The sequence below is a fragment of the Balaenoptera borealis genome (assembly GCF_965194805.1).
Source record: "Balaenoptera borealis genome assembly, chromosome: 6".
Lineage (NCBI taxonomy): Eukaryota > Metazoa > Chordata > Mammalia > Artiodactyla > Balaenopteridae > Balaenoptera > Balaenoptera borealis.
Genome location: NC_138863.1, coordinates 6050712 through 6074529, shown reverse-complemented (window position 1 = coordinate 6074529; position 23818 = coordinate 6050712). Strand labels below are relative to the sequence as shown.

Sequence of the window (23818 nt, the reverse complement as noted above, 5' to 3'; positions counted from 1 at the left end):
CTCCAGTCTGTCTTCTTTCTCTTTCTGCTGCCCCTTCCAATAGTCTATGAAAGGTTTAACCTTTCCAGTAGGGAATTATCTGTCAGATAAAAGATACTTGGCTACGACTAGGCTGGAACCACTGAGTGGACCCCTTCCTCCCCCATATGTGCTCCCCAGACTCTTAAAAAATGAAGAACTGGACCCACTGTGCCTGGTGCCCAAGGGGGGCAGCCTACAAGCCATCATAGATTGTCCAAGGGTTAGGACCATCCGGTCTTCACTAGGGTTGGCACCATCCTCTGGCTTACTTTTAATTGTGGCGGACTTCCCCTAGACTGGCCAGTCCCTAAATAGACTCGTTATGGCCATTGGAGGGCTGATTCCTGGAGTCAGGGTGGGGCACTTCCTCCATCGGACACAATAAGTTTTGCACGTTTGGGATGTGGAGGGAAGCAAGCCTAGCTCATAGGATGGGGAAGCAGCTCTCTTGGCCCCAGGGGAGAGGAAGCAGTTTTTATGACCCACTGGGGAGACAGCGGTCACATGGGCATCTCTCACACCATCAAAGGAGATCTAATCAGGCAGCAGGAGGATCAGGAAGCCTCTGGACTCCATGCCAGGCACGTGGTGGTGTTTGGGATTCCAAGCTGGCCCCCAGCCAGGGTCACTGGAGCAGCCTCATTGTGGAGAGATGGGCTAGCCAGAACCATGGAGTGCCAGGCCTGTGCAAGCTGGCTGTGAGAACAGAGTGTCTGGTTCCCACTGGAGTTTCAAAGGGGCTGAGACACAATTCTGGCTATAAGGCCAGTCCAAAATGCCAGGGCAGGAGAAGGCCAAGGGTGGTACCCAGTCTCACCCCAAGCACACCAGGGCTGGGTCATGGCCACCAGACCACTCTAAGCCTGACAGGCTGAGGTGGTGGGGCGCAACTCTGTCCCCTGTCCTGATTGCAATGAGAGCAGCTGTTGGGCAGGGCTAAGCCTGCCATTTCCAGAACATCTGAGTGGCCACAGCTGTGCAGGCACGAGACCCTTTGCATCATTAGTCACTGCAAACACCCAAGGCTGATGCCCCCCAGGGTGCTTGCCCCATACCTGCTCCCACCACCCCCATCCTAACAGCTCTGCCACCTGTAATAAGACAGTCATTGATCCCTTCAGAACAGTGACATAATTAAATCCAGACTGCCTAGGTTCAAGGTCTAACTCTACCACATACTGTCTGTGTATAAACTTTAAAAAGTTACTGTATCAGCTATCTATGGCTGTGTAACAACTATCTCCTTATTAAAAAATCCAAATAATACAGAAGAGTTGTTCAGAAGTAACTGGAAATACTATGTAATGCTCACTCACACAACACTGATTTGCCAAAACGTTTCTTATCTCTGAAATATTTGCCTTTAATCACATGAGCCCACATATAACTAACCATCACCATGCATTTTTTTCCATGCTCAGTAGGCCACTAGGGAAAGCCAGCACCACTCTGCCCGGAGCACCAGCTCACCACTTGGCTGAACCCATTCCACAACTCACTGGGTTTATGGTCTTTTGTTACACCAGCAATAGGAAAGGAAAACCTTCTCTGTCGGCCAGAGTCAGCCAAGGGACCAGGTTGGGATTGGGGTGAATACAGTGACTTACAGTGTTTAATTTTCTTCATTATTATTCATTGGCCAACACAAGTTTAGTTTTTACTATATGAGATATGGTTTAATTACTTAAACCTCTATCAGGCTGGTCTATTAGCATTCCCTAGGTGTATAATAAATAAGGAAAATATGCAAATATGTAAGTACATAAAGTAAATATGCATAAATCTGTCCATCAGTAGTCACATTAGAGGAATGTTGCTTGGGAGAGCAGTGTTTGCCCGAAAGAATGACTCTTCAGTGGTGGGATTTAAGCCATACGTCACTGTGAAGAAAAGACATTCTAAGATAAAAGCCTTCCTAGTGGCTCCAAAATAATCTCCACTGGCTGAACCGTTGCATGAGAAAACCCTGCACTGAGTCAGTCTTTAAGGTGGGAGCCACAGGCAGCAGGACACAAAACCCTGGCTGTCTCTGATCAGATTCATTTAGTAAGTGGATGATGGGGCAGGGAGGGAGTGGCCAGAGCTTAGCCATCCCAGAGTGTCCCTGCTCCTTTTACTGTCAATAGGCTCCGCCATGTTGAAGGCTCCTGGAGCAGAGACCCCAGCTTCCCCACCTCTCCGTCCTCCTTGAGACACAGCGTCATGCTCAAGGCAGCCTGCAGGACATGCCAGAGGAGTTCATTTGTTCAATGCGTGAAGTTCCAAGCAAGTGGGATTGGTGCAGACCTTCTCTGAATCTGGTTCTGTAAGCACACAGGTCTGCTGTTGACATCCTAACAACTCAGAGGGGATTTTCCAGTGTTCCCCGGAATCTACATCTTACCACGTGTGAGTATCTCCCAGTGAAGTTGGAGTGAACTTATTTTTCTAAATAAATGACAAAGGCTCTGGTGCTGTTTCTCACGTTAAAGGTGGGTCTGGGAAATGCAGTTTGTAGTCCAAAGAATCACAATATCCCAGAATTTAATGGTTTAAAGGAAGAGAGACGTAATACTTGAAACCCAAACATTCCCAAGACATATGAGGCTCACTGGTTCACCACTCATTTTCAGACTTTTCTGCTATCTCCTTGGCTGTTCCTTTTTGGAATCCGTGGCAAATCTGCCTCAGCTCACCCTAAAGTGTGATTTGCCCAGAGTTTTGCCTCCCACTTGTCCTTTCATGCTGGGGGCCCATATGTATCCCATTATTGGGATACAGAGTGACTCCAGCCCTGGAGAAGCTGCTCAACAGATTCTCTGGCTCAACAGCTGGCAGAGCCCAAGCCAACAGCCCTCCCCCCAGGCCAGGAGGCCAACTCTCTAATCACAGCTTGGCCTCACCATCAAAGGGTCTGGAAAGACCCATTTTGCATCCTTCAAAGTCCAAACCTTGAGTATAATTAATAGGTGCTTTCCCTGTGGAAAAGGGTTGGAAATACTGCTTTGTGTAGTCACGGCCAGGAACAGGCGGAGGTGTGGTTTCCTCTGTCTCAGAGATGCAAGGACTCTGGCATGTGGTCCAGACACCAGGCTTCTGCCAAAGGCCACCAGCCCACAGACCAGCACCAGTACGTCATGTTCAGCACCACTTCCCCTGCAAAGCGCCCGCTCCCATGTCATTGCACAAGGGCTACGGCAAACTTGGGGACAAGGCAATGACCGTCCAAAGGCCTGACCATCCGAAGGCAAAATGTGATGTCGGTGCTCGGGGAGCTTGTCACGCAGTACCTGGGGTGTGGCTGAGATGGTACACTGGCTGTCGGAGCGGTTCTGGGAGCACGTCCGCTGGCAGCCAGGGGAGAGGTGAGGGGAGAATATGAACCTGAAAACCGTGGAGACACCTAAGAAGCAAGCAGGCCTGAGGAAGGCACAGGTGCAGCAGCAGGTAACGCAAGCTCTGGTGGACGCAGACCGCCTGGGTTCAAAACCCACCATGCCCCAGGGGTGGGACTTCAGGGGAGTGTGGTGAGAACCTGGTGGGGTCTCAGGCTTCTCCTGTTCCCCAGGATGGGGGTCATCAGAATAGCCCCTGTCACGGGGTTGACCTGGGGGTAAATGAAAACGAGTGTCAAAAGCCCCACGTAGCCAGAGCGGGCACCCAGCAAACGCTCAGGAATGCAAGCTGACGTGAATCCCAGTTCCATTTGCATACAGCCAGACCAAGGATGCCATGTGCTTTCAATCCTCAAAGCCCGTGTTTTCCAAGTGATCTCAGAATTACTGGTGTGCTGGTTAAATGCAGACTCAGGGAAAAGGAGGGAGAGTCTCTCAAGCTCTGTCCTGGGTCTGGGAACTGCCGCTGGATGACCACCAGGCTTGTTTTAGTCCCTCCGCGTTTACGTGGCCTCAGGGGAAAGAGCAAGTTGTAGGCGGGGCTAGATGCCACAAGGTGGAGTAAATGAGGGCCTCTGCTTCCCCAGCAGGCAACTCCACCAAAGAGATCGGATTCACCAGCACTGGCTCGTAAACTATCTCAGGATCTCTCCTTAGACAGTCACTCTCCCGTGGGGGTAGTTACTGGAAGTTACTCTGGGGATGCAGAGTAAAGTAGGGGTTAGGAATCCAGGCTGTGAAGTCGGCAAGGCTGGGTTCAAATTCCAGGTCTTCTAGTAACGGCTGTGTGGCCTTAGGTTGGCTCTAACCGTCTTCCTCATCCTCATCTATAAAACTGTGGGAGGGGTGGTAATAAAAATGAAGTCCTTTGATTTGGGGATCATGAAATGAGATTGTGTCCAGTGCCTCGTGTATTAAGAGAGCACGCTTAAACCTTGCCTTTGTCTCTGTGGGTAGAGTTAGGAGAAACTGGCTACAAGAGTCTGGATGATGTCATTTCTTAGAAGTAGCTCACGAAGAGCATCTTCTCAGTGGAAAGAGCAGGATCCAACCCACATCCTCAGCCTTTTGATGTTCTTAGAGTTTAAGATCAACATAGGCAATCTGTTTGCTGAGTGATAAATGCCAGTGCTTGAATGTGATTTCAGTCATAGATGCTGCAAACCAAGGAGATCATTAGAGGTGAAACCGTCCGTGGGATTCTCATGAGGATATGGGGAACTCTGTGACTGGAGATTTCCCGCCGTCATTATTATGTTTGATAAATGGCCACTTGGAAAGTGTGTTAAAATGTTGGCATGTTTTTGCAGGCAAAACAATTCCAACCAGAAAGCAGGTGCTTGGAGATTATTCTATTACTCTGAAATACACCTCAGTGATTGATTTCATAATGATGGAATTGAAATTTATGATGTTAAGATCAAAATAACATATGGGGACTACATCAAGAATGGCCTCCTTATCCTGCCATAGTTAATAACTTCCCATTTTGTGCTTAACGTTCACTGTTTCCTTCTAAGATTTGAGATACACATGGAACTCCCAATTCAGCTTTCAAAAAAAAAAAAGCTATTTCAACTGGAAACAAAATCCAGTTGAATGCACACGCATTTGTTGAGAAATCAGTATAGAAATAGATGTTTGTCCACGTTACCAATATGACACAGAATCTAATATGCCCTTTTGAAAGAGTTACTACGGAGTAGAGGTAGTAAAATAATTCCAGAGTTTCCACGTGGACGTCAATCAAGTCACATTCACTCATAGCAGAGGACCTGCCCCACTGACAGCCTCTCTCTACCTGAGCTGAACATCTGTGGGTGATGAGGGCAGAGCAGGGCACAGAGAGTACTGTCCAGGGAGCGCAGGGGCAGAAGAAGCAGTGGAGCGAGTTTCCTCCCCTCCCAAAGGGGTCTTTTAAAATCATTCCCAGGGAATGCTTCTTTCACTCCCCTGCGTCAGTCACCCAGCGACAGTCCGTGGAAATGAGTAAGAAGTGCACGACCTGGTCTCTCTCTCTGTCTCTGTCTCTGTCTCTGTCTCTGTCTCTTTCTCCATCTCCTTCACTACACAGTGTTTCTCTGAACTTTCAGATCCCTAAACTTGCCCAGCTTCTCCCAGCTTTAGGAGCCTGTGATGGTTAATTTTATGTGTCAGTTTGACTGGGCTAAGGGATGCCCAGGTAGCTGGTAAAATATGATTTCTGGGTGTGTCTGTGAGGGTGTTTCCAGAAGAGATTAACACTTGAATCTGTAGACTGAGTAAAGAAGATTGCGCTCAACGATGTGTGTGGTGGGAGGTGGTGGCTGGGGGGGCACCATCCAATCCTTCGAGGGCCTGACTCCAAAAAAAAGTGGAGGAAGGGTGAATTCACTCACTCTCTGAGCTGAGATATCCATCTTCTCTTGCCCTCGGATACTGGCACTCCTGGTTCTCAGACCTTCACACCCAGGCTGAATTCTACCACCTGCTTTCCTGGTTCTCTCCTATCTATCCATCTATCTATCTATCTATCTATCTATCATCTATCAATAATCTATCTCTCCATCTATCCCTCTATCATCTATCAATAATCTATCTCTCCATCTATCCCTCTATCATCTATCAATAATCTATCCCTCTATCTATCATCTATCAATAATCTATCCCTCTATCAATAATCTATCTCTCCATCTATCCATCTATCTATTTATCAATAATCTATCCCTCTATCCATCTATAAATCTATCCCTCTATCTATCAATAATCTATCCCTCTATCTATCTATCTATCATCTATCTATCTCATCTGTCTCCCATTGGTTCTGTTTCTCTGGAGAGCCCTGACTAATACAGAGTCTTTGCATTTCTTCTCCCCAAGCCTCTGCCAGCATTTCCCAATACAGTGGATCTTTTCTGGGACGCTGCCCAAGATCTTGGCAAGTCCCCAAATGTACAAATGACTTCATATCCTTTCGGGCTCCTGCGTGCGAGAGGCCCTGCGTGAAGGGAAGGGCTGGGTTGTGATGAGGTGGCATCGTGGGTGGTCGGCTCGGCATGGAGACCCTTCCCCCAGGGCATCCACGCTGTTCCTTCTTTTCATTCTAGCCTTGATGGCATGTCATCTCGGAGAGGCCTTGCAGCTGAAGTAGCCCTGCTCCCCCTGAGCGCCCCATCACCCTGTCTGCTGTCTCATCACTTGTCTCTCCGCTTCTCTGACTGTCTGAAGCCGCCTCCTGGGGCTGTCGTGTGTATGTGGTGGATGGGGGCAGCTGGCTCAGGAGCCGCTGTCTGAGGGCACCGCTGCCTGAGGGCACCGCTGCCTCCTTGCCACGTGACTTTGGACAGTCAGCTTAACCTCTCTCCGTTTCAGTTTCCTCACACGCAAAATGGGAGTGAGAACAGAAGTATCTAATTTATGGGGTGATTGTGGTTAAGTAGAATAAGACACGAGCTGCACCAGATGATGAACATTCAAGAAACACCAGCTGCTACAGCTCTGGGCTGTGGAGTTCAAGAGATAGACCTCTTTCTCTCCCCATCTCACACTAGAGTACACACATTTCTCTTTCTTCTCTGGTCAGTTCCTTCTCTTTGCGAAGCAATGTGGGGATGTTAGAAAGAGGGTAACTTGGATCTAATCTCTCCAGTCTACTAATGGGTAACTTAATCCTTTCTAAACCTCAGTGTTCACACTGTACAGGGGGAATAATAGTCCTTCCCTCCTAGTTGTTGTCGGGATAGAATGAAGTAACACACGTTTTATGAATGCCTACCAATGGCTTTAACTACTTCTTATATTAAAAGACACATTAAATCTGACAATATCAGATTTATATTTGGTGGATTCGTGAAGTGGTGCTATCAATTCACTTATTTAAAAAGTAAATCTGCACTTTTTAAGTGAAACCAGATATTATATGTCATTTCTGTAAAGCTCTTAAAAATGTTGGGAATCCCACTTATATCTCCATAAATGTCTAGTTACATTTTCATCATCCTCTACATCTGAAATGGTTTTGTATTTAATTTCACTGGAATATGTTTTTAAAATTGCATAATTACTAGTGGTGAAACTGCTTTCTTTACTACATTATTTTCATTGAAATGGTCTATTATTTGAGGTTATATTAGATAAACTTCTGTGGACCTAACAATTATTATAACACAGTTTTGATTGAAAAAGAGCCTTCTGATTCCCAGATAAATCAATTAGCAAACAAACCTTCAGAATACCGCCCTTCTGAAGACTTGCCTGTACGGAATACAAATGATATTTATTTTCTGAGGTCCTGTCAACCTTTTTAGTCAACTGGCTGGTTTGAAGTGATTTCTCATGAGAAGATGACCAGCGATCATCCCTGTGGCCGTTGTGGTAGATTCCAGAAGATGCCAGCAGGATGGCCACACTGCCCTCAGCCCTGGGAGTCCTTCAACTGTACGTCTTTGTCCTTTAGGGGAACTTCTGTGAGACTCAAGGACTTAGCAATTGATGGGGGCAGGAACTTCTCCTGATATTCACACTGAATGTTTAAACAGCAACAGAGACAAGGAAAAATTAAGAGCTTGACAGGAAATAGGGGAATCCCTACACAAAAGAAGGAAATTTGGACACAATATGAAATGAATGGAGTTCCACGGAGAGGAAACAGGGAGCTATGCTGTGTTGATATACAGCCTAGAAAAGAAACAGATCTGCATTTGCCCCCAACAGTACAAGTATGTGCAGCCCCCAGCCAGCTGAGGGGGACAATGGGGACTGTCACGCCTCCAGGGAGATCAGACAGTGGAATGACCTGTAAACATGGTCAGTCCAAACAATGTGCTGATGGGCAAGGAGGGGGGATGCCCCGCAGGTCCAAACTGAGAGCTGTCAAGTGCAGGCTCCACCAGGGCCACCTTCATGACCTGAATGTGTGACTTGTGTCACAGCAGCCATTGGTGTTGGAGCGAGAATGACCGCAGAGCTAAGAAGTGGTCAAGCCAGGAGTGAGTTCCAGGATTCCACAAACGCCTATTTAGCACAGAGCTTGGAAGGAACAGATCAGATACAATAAATAGTGCTTCGAGCCCTTGATCAATGCCAGCATAATTACGATGCAGACTTCTGGCTATACGTGCATTGCATTCATTAATTTGCAGAAGGTCTGGGGCAGGCGGGAGAATCAATGAGGCACAGCTCTAAGACCTGACTGCCTAGCCGAAAACCACGGTCACTACCTGTGTGACAAGTGATGGAGGGGACGCCACGCACACGGGGACACCTAGAAGGGAGAGAGTGAACATTTAGAGAAGGGAGGGGGGTTTAACCTGGGAAATGAACTACAAGTTTTCGGGTGGAGACAGTAGGAGAAATAGCATATATGAACACTTATTTTATGACAAAGGTGACACACAAGAGCAGTGAGAAAGGGGTGGTCTTTACAATAAATTATTCCAGGATAGTTGGATATTTATATAAAACATATTAAGATAGGACATAGGGAATTCCCTGGCGGTCCAGTGGTTCGGACTCCGAACTCTCACTGCCGAGGGCCTGGGTTCAATCTCTGGTCAGGGAACTAAGATCCCACAAGCCATGTGGCACGGCCAAAAAAAAAAAAAAAAAAAAAGATGGGACATAATCCAAGGCATAAACTTGGATTATCTGGATCAAAGGGAATTTATGGTCACTCTACCTACAAGTAACTACCTACAACTTCACTTTTAGGCATATACCCCAAAGAAAGGCTTGCACATACATTACAAGAGATGGACGTGAGCATGCCAAAACAGCTTAATTCACGATAGCCATCAAAAGGAAATAATGCAGATGTCCATCAGCCACATAGTGGATGAATAAATTGCGTGAATAAATTCACCCAGTGGGAGACTGCAAACACTGTCTCAATTGTAGAAGTTCTATAATAAGTATTGCCATCCCGTAACATTAAGTTCTCCAACTTCGTTCTTCTTCCAGATTGTCTTAGTTATTCTTGGTCCTTCGATTTCCACACACGTTTTAGAATGACCTTGCCAGTTTCCAAGAAAGGTGAGTGAAAGAACACAGAAAAGCATCCTGTGTAGCTCCACTTACATGAAGCTCCCCCAAACAGGCAGAACTAAACTACTGAGGTCAGAGATGAAAGTCTGGAGAAACAACTCTAAGGAAAGGCAAGGATTGCCTTAAAAGTCAGAAGAGCAGTGAGTTATCTCCAGAGAAGCAGGAGACACTGGTACATGCCTGAGCTTCGGGTGGTCATCTTTTTCCTAACGTCAGTGGTAGCTACAAGAGGGCTCACTTTGTGATAATTCACTGAGCTGTACATTTTTATTCTGTGTCTTTTCCTCTAAATGTGTTTCCTTTAACAATAATGCTTTTAATCTGTCCACAGAAAATTTTAAAGTTCTGTCCCACAAGAGGAACTATAATAAAGGGATGGTATAAATGGTAAAACAGGGGAAGATATTTGTAAAACAAATAACTGACAAATGATTACTGTGCGGAATAAAAAACGAACTATAAATCCATTAGAAACATATATACGTACATAGCCGTGTATGTATGTGTATATATGGATGAATATACATGTCTATACATATATGTGCATGCATACATACATATACATATACATACATACATATATATATATATATACACACACACACATACACATACATATAAATTAGACAAGATCATAGCCAGGCATCACAGATGGAGAAAACACAGCTGGTAAATAAAATGCACAGTATTATTAAAGTGTTAGAGAACTACAAATTATAACTACAGTGAGATATCAATTTATACTCCCTGGTTTGGCAAAATTAAGAAGTCTGATAACAGAGGAAAGCCTTGTTGCTTGGAGAAATGGCTGATCCAGGTACAGGGCAGGTAGCTGAGCCTGGAACATCTTGTCATGACCAAAAGCCAGGAGGTTATTACAGATTAGAGTCGAGTCTCAGAACTCAGCCACCAACTTGAAGAGGTTCCTACCATCCGTGCTTTGATGGACACCGTGATGCAATAAATTAACACCCATCAAACATACTTCAATCCATGAATTCCTGCTGAGGCTCCAAAAGCCAATGGATCCTCATTCGAGGATGTATGGAATATTACATAATAATTTTTCAGTATATAAATATATATGGGTAGATGAACCATAGAAGGCAGAGTGTAGAAAAATGCCCTGGGGAGTGGAGAATTGTGTCTTGTAAGGGGGAAGGAGCTGGCTTTTGAGCTGCTTTCTAAAGAATGGGGTAAAATTCCCCATGAGGGTTGGAAGGGAGGCACGGGCCCTGCACAGAACATTCAAGTGTCAGAGGCAGGAAAGGGAACCGGGAACCTGAGTTGGGCCCAGCAGAGTCTGGTTTTCTTGGGTGCGCTGGACATGCAGGGAATTTTAAAAGAAGCAGCAGAAGCTAGAGCATCAGGAGCCCTGAAGGACAGTGTGAGGAGGCAGGTTTGAATGCAGCCCTCAAAATCCTTCCTGCCCTTGACCCGGGGCAGTGACCGGGAGGGGACCAAAGCCTGAGCTTTTCCTCGTGGGGTCCTCACCAATGGTGCCGGTGGGCACACGGGGACTGTTGTCGTCTCCCACCCACTCAGCCTCAACACCCTCTCCCCTGCCTCAGTTTACCTCCCTCGGAAAGAAAAGCCTGATCTTTGATTTATCCCCACGGGAGACACCCGGGGCAAATGAATCTTCTGAAAGGCCACTCAATTACTTTTAGATTTCAAGATGACCAGTTAAACCATTTTTAGTGGGAAACTGAGGAAGTCAGACAGAGCAGGCCGGGGGTCCTGCTCAGCCACCAGCTGGGTCGCCAGCTCTGTACCCTGGGCAGGCACCTCCACTTCTAAGAGTCAGGGTCCACTGCTGTGAAAATCTGAGCAAGTGCACGTGCTGCACCCAGGAATGTGGCGCTCAGGAAAGGCGCTGTGTAACAGGCGTCCGCGCAACCCTGGGGCTGGCCAGTTGCTCAGACAGGATCTGGCCCTTGTTCTCTTTTAAGTTCCCAGATATCCATCATGTTTATCATCTGCTTTCAAGGTTCCGCTGGCAGCGATGTCTCCTTCTGACCCGCAGGTCAGGGCTCAGAGGTGAATACATTCTTCACTGTTTCTCTGCATAGTTGGCATTCTTTCTCTGAAGCCCTGCTCTGAAGGAATATAATCACTACTGCCGGAGACAACCCCAGGAGAGGCTCAACACAACGTGATTTTTAAAATATTTGACTCTGTATCACTTGGTCGCTGTGGCTGGTGGATAAAGGCAAGGATTCAACACATATGTTCTTAGACGTGTTCTAAACATTCACTTTTTACTCTCTGATTAAGACTGATCATCTTTTTCACAGTTGGTTCAAATCTTATTATCTGTGTGGTTTGTGTGTAGTTCCGACTCCGGTAAGAAATAAGATTCTAATTTAAGAAGAGATAGGAACCTAATGTGTAAGAAATCCACATATTGCAAATCATGGTTAAAACTATTTTCTCAAAACATCAAAATGCCTTCTAAAAATGATCGTGCATCACCTACAATAAACATGTGTGATTCAATCACGCAGTAGAATAAAAACAAAGAGATCATCATTTCCCCTCTTATTTTTTTAAATTAGTTTTTATTGGAGTGCAGTTGCTTTACAATGTTGTGTCAGTTTCTGCTGTACAGCAAAGTGAATCAGTTTTACGTATACATATATCCCCTCTTTTTAAGATTTCCTTCCCATTTAGGTCACCACAGAGCACTGAGTAGAGTTCCCCGTGCAATAGAGTAGGTTCTCATGAGTTATCTGCTTTATACATAATAGTGTATATATGTCAATCCCAATCTCCCAGGTCATCCCACCCTCCCCCCGCCCCTCTTATTGAAATGACTTTCCAGTTAGCCTAAAAACATCCAGCAAGTGTCCAATGTGTGCTGAAGCTCTCACTAGGATCACCAGCTTAGCGAGCCATTTTTCTCAAAGACTTGGTGTTGTATTTCAAACACGTTTCACTGTCCACTGCCTGCCCCTGAATCAGGTTTTCAAACTGAAGCTCTGGGACCAAAATGAAAACACAAATAATTTTGTTGTAATTTATTGGTCCAGCAAAGTAGCTGATTTAAACATCACACTTACTTCTCAGGGAAACCTGGGCTCTTTGGAATTCCCAGGCAGTTATTGCTTGATGAGCCGCATTTTCATGGTGTGAGAGGGTTTGCCTCTTTAAGAGCAATTAGAGATTAGAAAATTTGATAGGTTTATTCCTAGGTATTTTATTTTTTTGATGCGATGGCAAATGGGATTGTTTCCTTAATTTCTCTTTCCGATATATTTCATTGTTAGTGTATAGAAATGCAACAGATTTCTGAGTATTAATTTTGTATCCTGCAACTTTACTGAATCCACTGATAAGCTCTAGTAGTTTTCTGGTGGTGTCTTTAGGATTTTCTATGTATAATATCATGTGATCTGCAAACAGTGACAGTTTTACTTCTTCCTTTCCCGTATGGATTCCTTTCATTTCTTTTTCTTCTCTGATTGCTGTGACTAGGACTTCCAGAACTATGTTGAATAAGAGAGGTGAGAGTGGGCTTTCTTGTCTAGTTCTTGATCTTAGAGGAAATACTTTCAGCTTTTCACCATGTAAAATAAGACATAAGGATATATTGTACAATGAGGGAATGTAGTCTATATTCTATAATAACTATAAATGGAGTATAACCTTTAAACATTGTGAATCACTATATTGTACACCTGTAATTTATACAATACTGTACAGAAACTATGCTTCAATTAAAAAAAAAAAGAAATTAGAAAATTTGAGCCATGTTGACTCAAATTTTCCTAAGCTGTAATAGAAAAGTTCCTGTCTTTCTTCAATGAATGTGCTGGATATAACTGAATGATTCTCCAAGTGTTTTAGCAAAATGATTGCCCAGCTATGTGATCTTGGGCCTGTTTTCCTTCAGAGGCTTGCACTAACTAATCCCTAAGGCATTTACAGATCTAAGATGCAGAAATTCTCTGAGGTTCTTCAGTGTGACTGATGATCAAGACACCACAGGAGCTTTCGAAAAAGACAGATTTCTGGACCTGATGACAACCTACTGAATTTGGTTCTCTGGGTGGAGGGCCCGGGAACTGTGTCCACAGGATGTTCCCAGGTACTGCTGAAGACAGAGGTTTGGATACCGATCATTCTGTCCCAGACCACCTGACCACTAAATCCTGAACTGTTTTGATGCTAAATGGATGGATGGACATAAACAAGGCCGAGAGGAAATCTGTTAAACCCAGACAATATGCAATTTTTTCTCTCTGCAGACAGAAAGGGCTCCGTCTGGAGGAGGAGATGTCTGAAGCCCTCTGTTGATTCATTTTCCTTGTGATGATTCCTGAACAAAGCCGACAGGAGATTTTTCCATTGTCACTGCTTTTTTGGGGGGTGAGGGGAGTAGATAGATTCAACGCCTAGTATTTTCACAATAAGAAGGAAAGGCAGAGAGGAAAGAGTCCCATATGAAAATAATAGCTCTAAAAGCTTCTGTTCTCTAAGGTGGGGGAAGGAGGTGGGGAGAGGTGAGGCACATTCCAGGAAACTGTAGGAAGGAAACAAGTTCATGAAAATCTGATGGGAAGGGATCTTATCCTGGAAGGGAGGTGCACCCCAAACCCTAGATCCTGGCCATAGAAGTCACTGGGTGTGAGCTCTGCCTAAATGGCTGGTTTCCTGTCATGTAGCTAGATTTAGATCTTATGCCAAGGGCAAGGGTGACTTCCTATACACATCTTCTGGCATCATGTGCAGATATGAACAATTTGGAGAGAGAAATGGGAGACTGGGCCTCTGTAGGTGACCTTGAACCATAGGGAGCTACTCCAGTTTGTCCACAGGCAGCCAGAGGCACACCAAACGCCACTGGTAAAAAAGCCTATGAATAAAAGTAGATGGAGAATGATGTAACCTGAGCCTTTGACAGGGTCTTCTGCCTCAGAGAACTGGTGCCAGCAAATAAGACAGATGGGAAATGACCAGCATCATCTATGGATTAATTAGTCCTGTACATTGGACCCCGGTCAAATGGAACACTGCCAACATGTCACAACAAAATTATGCTAATGCAATAAAGGGTTTAAACAGTCCACCAAGCACACTAACATGGATATGAATGGCCAGCTTGTTCTACCCTTGTCCACTTATCCCTGGAATGATTTAATTTAGAATCAGAATCAAAGAAAAAAGAAACTCAGTCAAAGAATCACAAAGCTCAGCCCTTGCAAGGAGGATAAATTCAAAGTCTCGATATAATTGGTTTTTTGGCAACCGATTGAAACATTGTACAGGCAACCAAGCTGTCTTCTGTTGGTGAAACCCTTTCAGGTGTGCAAGAACTCAAATAACAAATCTCCAGCTTATCTTCTGAGTGAATGATCAAAGAGGATGCAAAAAAAAAAAAAAAAGAAATTGGCAAAGATGTAGTTTAAGACTGATAATGTGCATTGATACAAAATAGACATCTATAATTGTTTTACCTTGATTACAAAATGTAATAAAAAAAAGTCTTTGGCATAGATTGTCTGTATTATTAAAAGATAAATCTCAAAACAAGCAAATAAGACAAATAAAAATAATTTTACAAAGCAGTGTATGATCTCAGATCACAGTAGTGGGGTAGGTGTGCCCATTTCTTATATTCCATAAAGAACAATCAAATTGTTATTTTCTTCATGACCTAGAAAAGTGAAAATGTATGGGTTCAAGAGTGGCTTTGAAAGGTTTTTTTCCTTCTGATAGAATTGAAAATGTCATACGGATTTGCCTACATCACTGTAGAGGGTAATGGCAAAGAAAATCCAGTCTCTATAGTAATGGTGGAGAAATAGCTTTTAAAACTTAGAGGAACAGACCAAACGGTGCTATATGGGAAACACCCAATAACACTAAGTCCTGACATTTTGTAAATCAGAAGTGTTATAATTAAGAACTTTTCTAAATCAGAGTAGATCTATGCTTGCCTTATGATAAGATCTCTGCCTGACAGGCTTTAGTGAAACTGCCCACAAACCTCATCCATCTGACCCACCCTAGAGCCTACAGGAAACAACAGGCACCACTTTTTCTTTGTCTCTTGGGTACATCCTTTAATGAAGAAAGAGGCGAGGGCTGCTGAATGCAGCACACGTTATGAACATTTCTGTAAGCGATGAAACAATATTCATGGTTACCAAATCATTCATCAATTTCACTATTACTTTTTGGGGCGTTCTCTTAAGACACTGCTCCATTTAAACAAGCACCTTTTTGCCCTAAGACAGCCAATAAATAAGCTGTCTTATTTATTGAGAACTAAAATGAAGTGATGTAACAGAGTGTTGCTCTAGCTGGGTGGAGGAGGAGAAATTCTGTGCAAGTCGCATCTAGCCAAATTCTAAAGAACAGGTGTGAGCCAGGTAAAGATGCAGGGAAGAGCATTCCAGGCAGAGGGAAGAACTAACGCCAAGGTCCCAGGGAGGGAAAGAGCTTGCCGTGGAGGAAGAGCCTTGGAAGGCCAGAGAGAATACAGCTTTGAGCGTGACTACGGAGGAAAAGAAGATGAGCTCAGAGAAGCAGGCAAAGACAGGTCGGGTCAGGGTTTTGTAAGCTGCCTGGGAGTTTGGGTTTTGTTCGTGCTATGTAGCTACATCAGAAAGGATTAAGCAGGGGACTGCCGTGGTCTAATTCTAATGTTTTTAGAACTTGATAAAATTAGGAGACCATATTTTAAGGGACAGTGGGAGGAAATAATAGAACCAAAGAGGCCAGGTAAGAAGCCAATTCCATAGGCCAGGTGTGACGGACTGAGCCTCAGACCAGGATGGCAGTAATGAAGATAGAAGTAGAGGAATTTGGGTATGTTTTAAAGGCAAAGACAGTAGAGCTTCCTGATGGACAGGGTATGGGGAGTGAGAAAAGAGAGGTGATCAAATATACAGGGGAAGGAGAGGTTTGGTGGGGTGGGGGTCAGGATCTGGGTTTTGGCCATATTGAGTTTGAGATGGTCCTTGGGCATCTGCGGGAGATGTCAAGTATGCGGTCAGACACGTGGGTCTGGGGTTATGGGGAGATATCAGAGCTGGAGGTAAGATATCTGGAAGCCATTGATCTCTGAATGCATTTCAAAGCCTGGTACCAGACCAGAACGAAGAGAGAAGGTAAGTAGGTCCAGAACAGAACTAGATCAGGAGAGCATTCTGAGAGTGAGTGGAGGAGGTGAGACCCAGCCTGGAGACCAAGGAGGAACAGCCGGTGAGGGAAGGGGGGGACCAGGAGAGCCCGCTGAGAAAGAAGCCCAGACAAGGAAGCTTTTCAAGAAGTGAAGTGGTCCGCCAGTCGTGGGGCATGGAGGGGTCAAACTGATGATGAAATTAAATTTACAACATCACAGCTCATTTGAATAAAGTAAAAATCTGTGAAGTCTATTCTTTGAAATTTAATCATAACATGAAGTTGATATCCATCCACTTAGTCTTCGAAAGAACATAAGTATACTTGTTTCCTTTATTCCTTTTACCTGCTGAGTGGGGATTTGGAAATACAGAAAAAGCACTCCAAATTTTAAAAAAAAATTTTCTTTTAAAAGTTCACTTTATCTGTCAAGTCAGGTAATATGGGCTTATGTTTCTCTTCAATTCTCATATGCTTAAATATGAAATTTCCACAGTTGACAGAACACACTGGGCTGGGAGTCAGAATCTGCCTTTAACTGTAGATTTGTTACTTGTGGAGCCTAGACTCACACTCAGATGTCTGGGCTGTAAATTATTCCCCCTATGACAGCAGCCTGTTGAGAGGAATTAGTTTGTACCACTCACTCCAGAGGTTCTAAATGTATACCAAGGGGTGTGGGCAACCCTGACCCTTTCCTAAAATCGAATGGAAGACGGGAGGTCAGGATAGCTGTCCATAACTCCCATGCAGTGTCCCAGCGGGAAATGGGAGTAGTTACGTTTGTTGTCTAAGCAGTTATGTCAGATCCTTCTAATGAAGAATGAAATACAATTACTCCACTAGAATGAAAATAATTACTACCCAGCATGAACTGTGAATTTTGCCAGGCCTCTTAAAATATTCTTATCTATGCAATTCTTGTCTTAACTGCTGGGTTCTCTTATATCACTGCTCTTTGGCCATTTTCTTCTCATAGTGGTCTTGTCTTTTTTTTTTTAATCCTGATTGAGTCTGTACACTTTTATAAAAATGTTTTACTTTTGTGTAGAAAAGAATACAAGATATAGTTTTAAAAACTAGGAAAAAAAAAAAAGTTCACTTTAAAAAGTTGGACAGGCCAAATTGTTTTCTTTCCATAATTAACAAACACACACACACACCCTTTAAACAGATGTTATAATTACTCATATGTTTATAAAGTACTTCATATCTTGATAAAATCTACATGTTGTGATTTATCTACATGCGAGTTTGTAAAGGGTATTATAAAAAACCTGAGTAGACCCATGCGAACTTGTCCCCATGTCCCACATGTGAACATCACCCCTCCGTTAAAATGGCAAGTGAACAGCTGGGGGGCTGCTCTTGGGTTGGCCACCAGAGTGACCCCGACAGACCACCGTCCCTCCACCGGCCCTGTGTTGTGAGCTAAGCAAAGCCCCAGGTGAGGGCCAGAGCTTATGGTCTTGCTGGGAGTTTTTTCTTACCAACCTGACCTGCTTTAGCTTCTAGACAACTGGTAAGCTCAGCAGGAGAATTTCTCAGGTTTCCACAGCAAGCAGAAGATCATTCGGGATATTAAAGTCAAATGTAGAATAAAGCTAGCAGTGCCGACATCCCTCATGGACTGACAAAGCTGTTGATCTTTGTCTCTGTCTGCCTTATTTCCCATCCACTGTCACCTGCCCAGCAACATCGACATAAAAATGAATCACGCTGGCTGAATATTTGAGTTCGTTTATGTATGTCAGCTATACCAAAATGACAAAATTGTTTCTTCATAAATGAAATAGTAAAATGAGAAGGAGAGAAATGACATCATTAAGAGTAAGGATTACGGAAATGAAGACAATTATAAGTCAACTTGGGGCATTTTTCTTCTGTAGAAAATGTTAATGTCTTTTGCAAGTGTTAGAAAATATATTGATATTTGCAATGGTTACAGCATTTCACAAAGTAATTACACTCCTAGCTATATAAAAATCACTCTCAGGGGCTTTGCTATGGCTGTGTGTCCACGACCTCAAGAAAGGAGACTTGGGGCCAAACAAGAAGCCAGTCCAGTTGGTGGGGGCCCTTTATTGGCACATTTCATTACACATCGAAAAACGTGTATCCAGAATTTCATCAAGCAGAGCTAACAGTGACCATTATAAAGTTACTATAGATAAAACAACTTTACATACAAGAAGGCCCATCATAATGCCATTTATAATGGCAAAAACAAAACAATAAAATAGGGGAATGGCTAAATAAATTATAACCTAGCTGTGTATTGGAATAGTACACAGACAGATGATTTGTAAACTCTTTTAGGTTATGGAAAAACATTCATTATACAATAAGTACATTTTTTTAAAAAAAAGCAAGAAAACAACTGAATAAAAAGATGGCAGGAAATATACCAATAGGTCAAGTGTTATTTCAAAATAGAGAGACTACAGATAATGTTTTTTCTTTATCCTTTTCTGTATTTTCTAAAGTTTCAATAATGAACATACTGTATTTTATAAGGTAAATCAGATTATCATCCTAGGATGGCTTCTTGTTGCAGGTGAAAAAACATTCACTATGGAGAACAGTATGGAGGGTCCTTAAAAAACTAAAAATAGAACTACCATATGACCCAGCAATCTGGGCATATACCTGGAGAAAACCATAATTCCAAAAGATACATGCACCCCAATGTTCACAGCAGCTCTATTTACAATAGCCAGGACGTGGAAGCAACCTAAATGTCTATCAGCAGAGGAATGGATAAAGAAGATGCAGTACATATATACAATGGAATATTACTCAGCCATAAAAAAGAATGAAATAATGCCATTTGCAGCAACATGGATGGACCTAGAGATTGTGATACTGAGTGAAGTAAGTCAGACACAGAAAGGCAAATATCATATGATATCTCTTATATGTAGAATCTAAAAAAAAGGGTACAAATGAACTTACTTACAAAACAGAAGTAGAGTCACGGATGTAGAAAACAAACTTATAGTTACCAGGGGATAAGGGGGGGAAAGGATAAATTGGGATTGGTACTGACATATACACACTACTATATGTAAAATAGATAACTAATAAGAACCTACTGTATAGCACAGGGAACTCTACTCAATACTCTGTAATGGCCTGTATGGGAAAAGAATCTTAAAAAAAAAAAAAAGGAGTGGATATATGTATATGTATAACTGATTCACTTTTCTGTACACCTGAAACTAACACATTATAAATCAACTATACTCCAATAAAATTTTTTTAAAGATAAACATCTTGAGCTCCAAAAGGTGAGGCACAATGCCCCGCCCCGTCTGGTTTTTTTTCCTTCCCCTCTGGCCACACGGGCCTCTGTTCAGTTTCTCCAGTGAGGAAGGTCTGTCCAGCAAAGAGGCCACACACCTGCTGTCCTCTCTGCTTGGACCAATGTCCCTGAACCTTCCCCGACTCCTGCTCCCAACATTTTTGGCTGGCTGGAAATAAGAATGAAACAGTTTCTCTTCTCAAGGAATCCCGTCGGTCTAGCTGGTTTTCACACATTGGAATGCATATGAATTACTCAGAATGATGGTTTAAAAAGCAGATCTGGTCATGCCCCTCTTACCCTTAAACTCCTTCCAGAAACTCTCCTGGCATCTTATCTGGTAGACAGCAAGTGTTCAATACATATCTTTTGGATTAATGACATGTATGAAAAGTAAAATAATAAACATATATTTTAATTACATTTTTAAATTTTAAGATAGTTTTAGGTTTACAGATAAAGAAGCACAGAGAAGTCCCATATACTCCACACACAGTCTCCCCTATTATTAACATCTTATGTAACTGTGACTTATTTATCACAATGAATGAAGCAGTATTGATACATTACTATTAAATAAAGACCGTACCTTATTCATGTTTCCTTAGTTTACCTAATATCCTTTTTTTTTGTCCCAGGATCCCACACTGCATTCTGAAATCAAGACTTCTTAGGCTCCTCTTGGCTGTGACAGTGTCCCAGCCTTTTCTAACTCCTTGTGCCTTGTTTTTGATGACCTTGACAATGTTGAGTACTGGTCGGGCATTTTATAGAATGTCCTCCAATTGGTCTGTCTGATGTTATTCTCATGGTTAACTAGGGTTAAATGCAATTCAAAGAAGGAAAATGTCCTTAGATAGGGTACTAGTTAGAATTCTGCAGAGAAACAGAATCAGTAGAATGTGTGTGTGTGGATATATAGTTGGATTCATTTTAAGGAACTGGCTGATGTGATAGTGGGGACAGCAAGTCTGATATCTGCAGGGTGGGCTGGCAGGCTGGAGACTCAAGGAAGAGTGGAGATTGCAGCTGGAGTCTGGTGGGCTGCAGACTCCAGACTTCCTTCTCCCTTGGGGCGACCCCAAGGCCCCCAAGGCCTTCAACTGACTGGGTGAGGCTCACTCACATTATGGAGGGTCATCTGCTGATTTAAATGCTAACCTCATCTAAATAAATACCTTCATGGCAACATCAGGACTAGCGTTTGATCAAGCATCTGGGCACAAGAGCCGAACCAAGTTGACACAGAAAGTTAACAGATAGAAATGCTCAATCACATCTGATGGGGTCCCCAGAAACTTGGCTCCCAAACCAGGAAGCATGAGTCGTGGGCTGAAGGAAGGTCCAGCAGTAGCAGCAGCTACCCAGTTGCTAACCTCTGAACTCCATGCCTATGGGCCTCCAGTTAAATTGCTCTTTACTAATTGCAAACCAAACATGACTTTAGCCTGCTTGCCATGCAGAGGCTGCAAGGAGATCATTTTTAGAGGGTGTTTTTTTTTCCCCTTGGGAAAAGGTCAGACCCTGAGTTGACGGGAAAATAACTTCAGAACATGTAGACTCTTTAGCTGAAGGAGATACATGAGAAGAAAGGGTTCAGGGTGAAGTTGAAGAGTCCCCCAGGACTGTCCTGTAAGTGGTCTGTGAATTCACAGGAAGCAACCCCTCCACGATTCTTGACTGTTTCCTGAGTGGTCCCTCGAGCTTCTCTCCCTTTGGGGATGCTGAGTAGTGGTCATTGACCAGCTTTGCATTAACAGTGAACATACGAGCTTTCAAATGGCTTTCACAAGCTCAGTTTCACTCTACTTTCTACATGATCACCCTACGAATACTCACACTCAAGTGGTCCTGAATAAGGAAGGCTTAACCCTGGAACAAATATTCTGTCTGATTGCAAATAGGAGGAAACCCCATCTTGAAATGGCTTAAGCAGTAAGGACCTTAATTGTCTCTCATTAAATGAAGTCCAGAGACAGAGTGGGCCAGAAGGTTCCAGCAGTACGAGTCTCCCGGTCCCAGCAGCCTATGCAACATCCTGACAAGAAAGTTCTGCCCAACGTGGACGCGACGACACTGGATGATGACCCACGAAACCACTCAGCTCTTCCTCAGGACAAATTCCAACTTGAGACCTTTCGACCTATTCTGTCATTTTTGCCCAAGAGCGGAAAAACCACAGGAGGAGACCTGTGAGCAGAAGGGATGAGGTGAGGAAATCAGACAACACTGAGCAGGAGGGGGGACACGCAGAAGGGCAGATAGGAGAGAGCCGAGCAACCAACACAGAAGTGCACTCGGGTAGCAAGCAGGAGATGTGGACTCGTGTGGCTTGCGTTTCATGAGAGCAAGATTGCAAGAGTCAATTTTAAGCCTCTATGTCAATCAGTATATATGAGGCGTAACCGATTTCAGCTGGGTGCATGCTCGCTATGGAAGCATTTACACTCGTTTCCTTTTTCTCTCTACCTCTAGACACCTTTATGGTAAACAAGTTGAATACCATTAACTATGGCAACCTATCCTTTGCTGTCTCTGTTCCTTGAAATCAGAAAGAGACCAGAAATTAGAAATCAGAATCAGCCCAGCAAACACATCAGCACGTGCTCTTGATACGAACAGGAACATGCCAACCGCTTACACTGGGATTTGGGGACTGGATGAATAAGTCAATGATATATTTCCCCAAACTTCAGCTGGTCGTGCTTTTCACGTGATCATTACTCATAACGTATAAGGGCCAAGTAGGTTGGGAAGGAAATATTTTTGTCATCTATGCCTATGACACTCAGGTATGCTTCCTCAAGCTTCAGCAGAGCATGGCTTTCATGTGATCATGGCCAAGGCCACAAAGACTCATGAACGTTGACTTGACAGCCACATAGAGATCGTATATGTGAATTGTATGTGTTTGAGCTCTTGCTCAATCTTTGTGAATCTGAGTTTAGGAATTCTGTAACATGTAATTCTAAGCATGTCACTGATTGTGAATTTACCGTGATGTGTAAAAATATTTTTAAGACTTATAATTGTTTCTGTTTGTTCATTTAAAGAGTTTTATGCATATTTGAGTATATATTTACTTATTCAAAATTCAAAAGTTCCAAGAAGTAAAAGAATGGCTGAACAGTGGCAAAAATTTTAGAAACCATAGGGAAAAAGCCAGCAAATCATCAGGGAAGAACGCAAGTAGATTGCAGAGGTAAAAATGAAGTTTTATGATGGTGAAGTTTGCAGAGATTCCCAAGGAGAGTAAAGAGCTATTGGAATGGGCAGAGCAGTGACCCTGAGACTCATCAAAGAGTAGGGTTAGCAGCTCTGATCAATGGGGATAGATGCTCCCAGCGGTACGTGCTGCAGTGTAGAGCGTGATACTGGGACAAGAGGTCAACATGTCAAGTCATTACAATATTATTGTGGTCAGCAGAACAATGTTCCCCCAAAGATGTCCATGTTCTAATCCTGGGAACCTGTGACTATGTTATATTCCTTGGTAAAGGGGAATTAAAGTTGCAGATGGAATTAAGTTTGTTAATCAGTTGATGTTAAAATAGGGAGATTACCTTGGATTCTCCAGGTGTGCCCACTATAATCATAAACGTGATTAAACATGCTTATCATGTTTAATCTTAAACATGGAAGAGGGAGACAGAGAGAAAGAGTAATGAAATAGGAGAAGGCACCAACATGTTCTTGCTGGCTTTAAAGGAGGAGGAAGCAGCCTATAGAAGCTGGAAAAGAGGAGGGAACAGAGTCTCCCCTGGAGCCTCCAGAAAGGATGGCAGCCCTATGACACCTTGATTTTAGCCCCCTGAGACCCAAGACACACTTCTGGCCTTCAGACCTATAAGGTAATAAACTTGTGTTGTTTCTAGCCACCCCACTGGTGGTAATTTGTTACAGCAGTGGTAGAAAACCAGTACAATTATACCAATTGTTTTGAAGATGGTTTGTTTTGCCAGATAGA

The 23818-nt window shown here is 43.4% G+C and overlaps 1 long non-coding RNA gene across 1 annotated transcript in view; it reads left to right on the top strand.

The window, feature by feature from the left end:
- Nucleotides 1–1167: 1167 nt before the first annotated feature.
- The window catches only part of LOC309630644, a 37827-nt gene continuing 15176 nt past the window's right edge, over nucleotides 1168–23818 (top strand). The window contains exon 1 of the long non-coding RNA XR_014245860.1: nucleotides 1168–23702. This is a non-coding gene — a long non-coding RNA (uncharacterized lncRNA). The remainder of the gene's footprint in view (nucleotides 23703–23818) is intronic.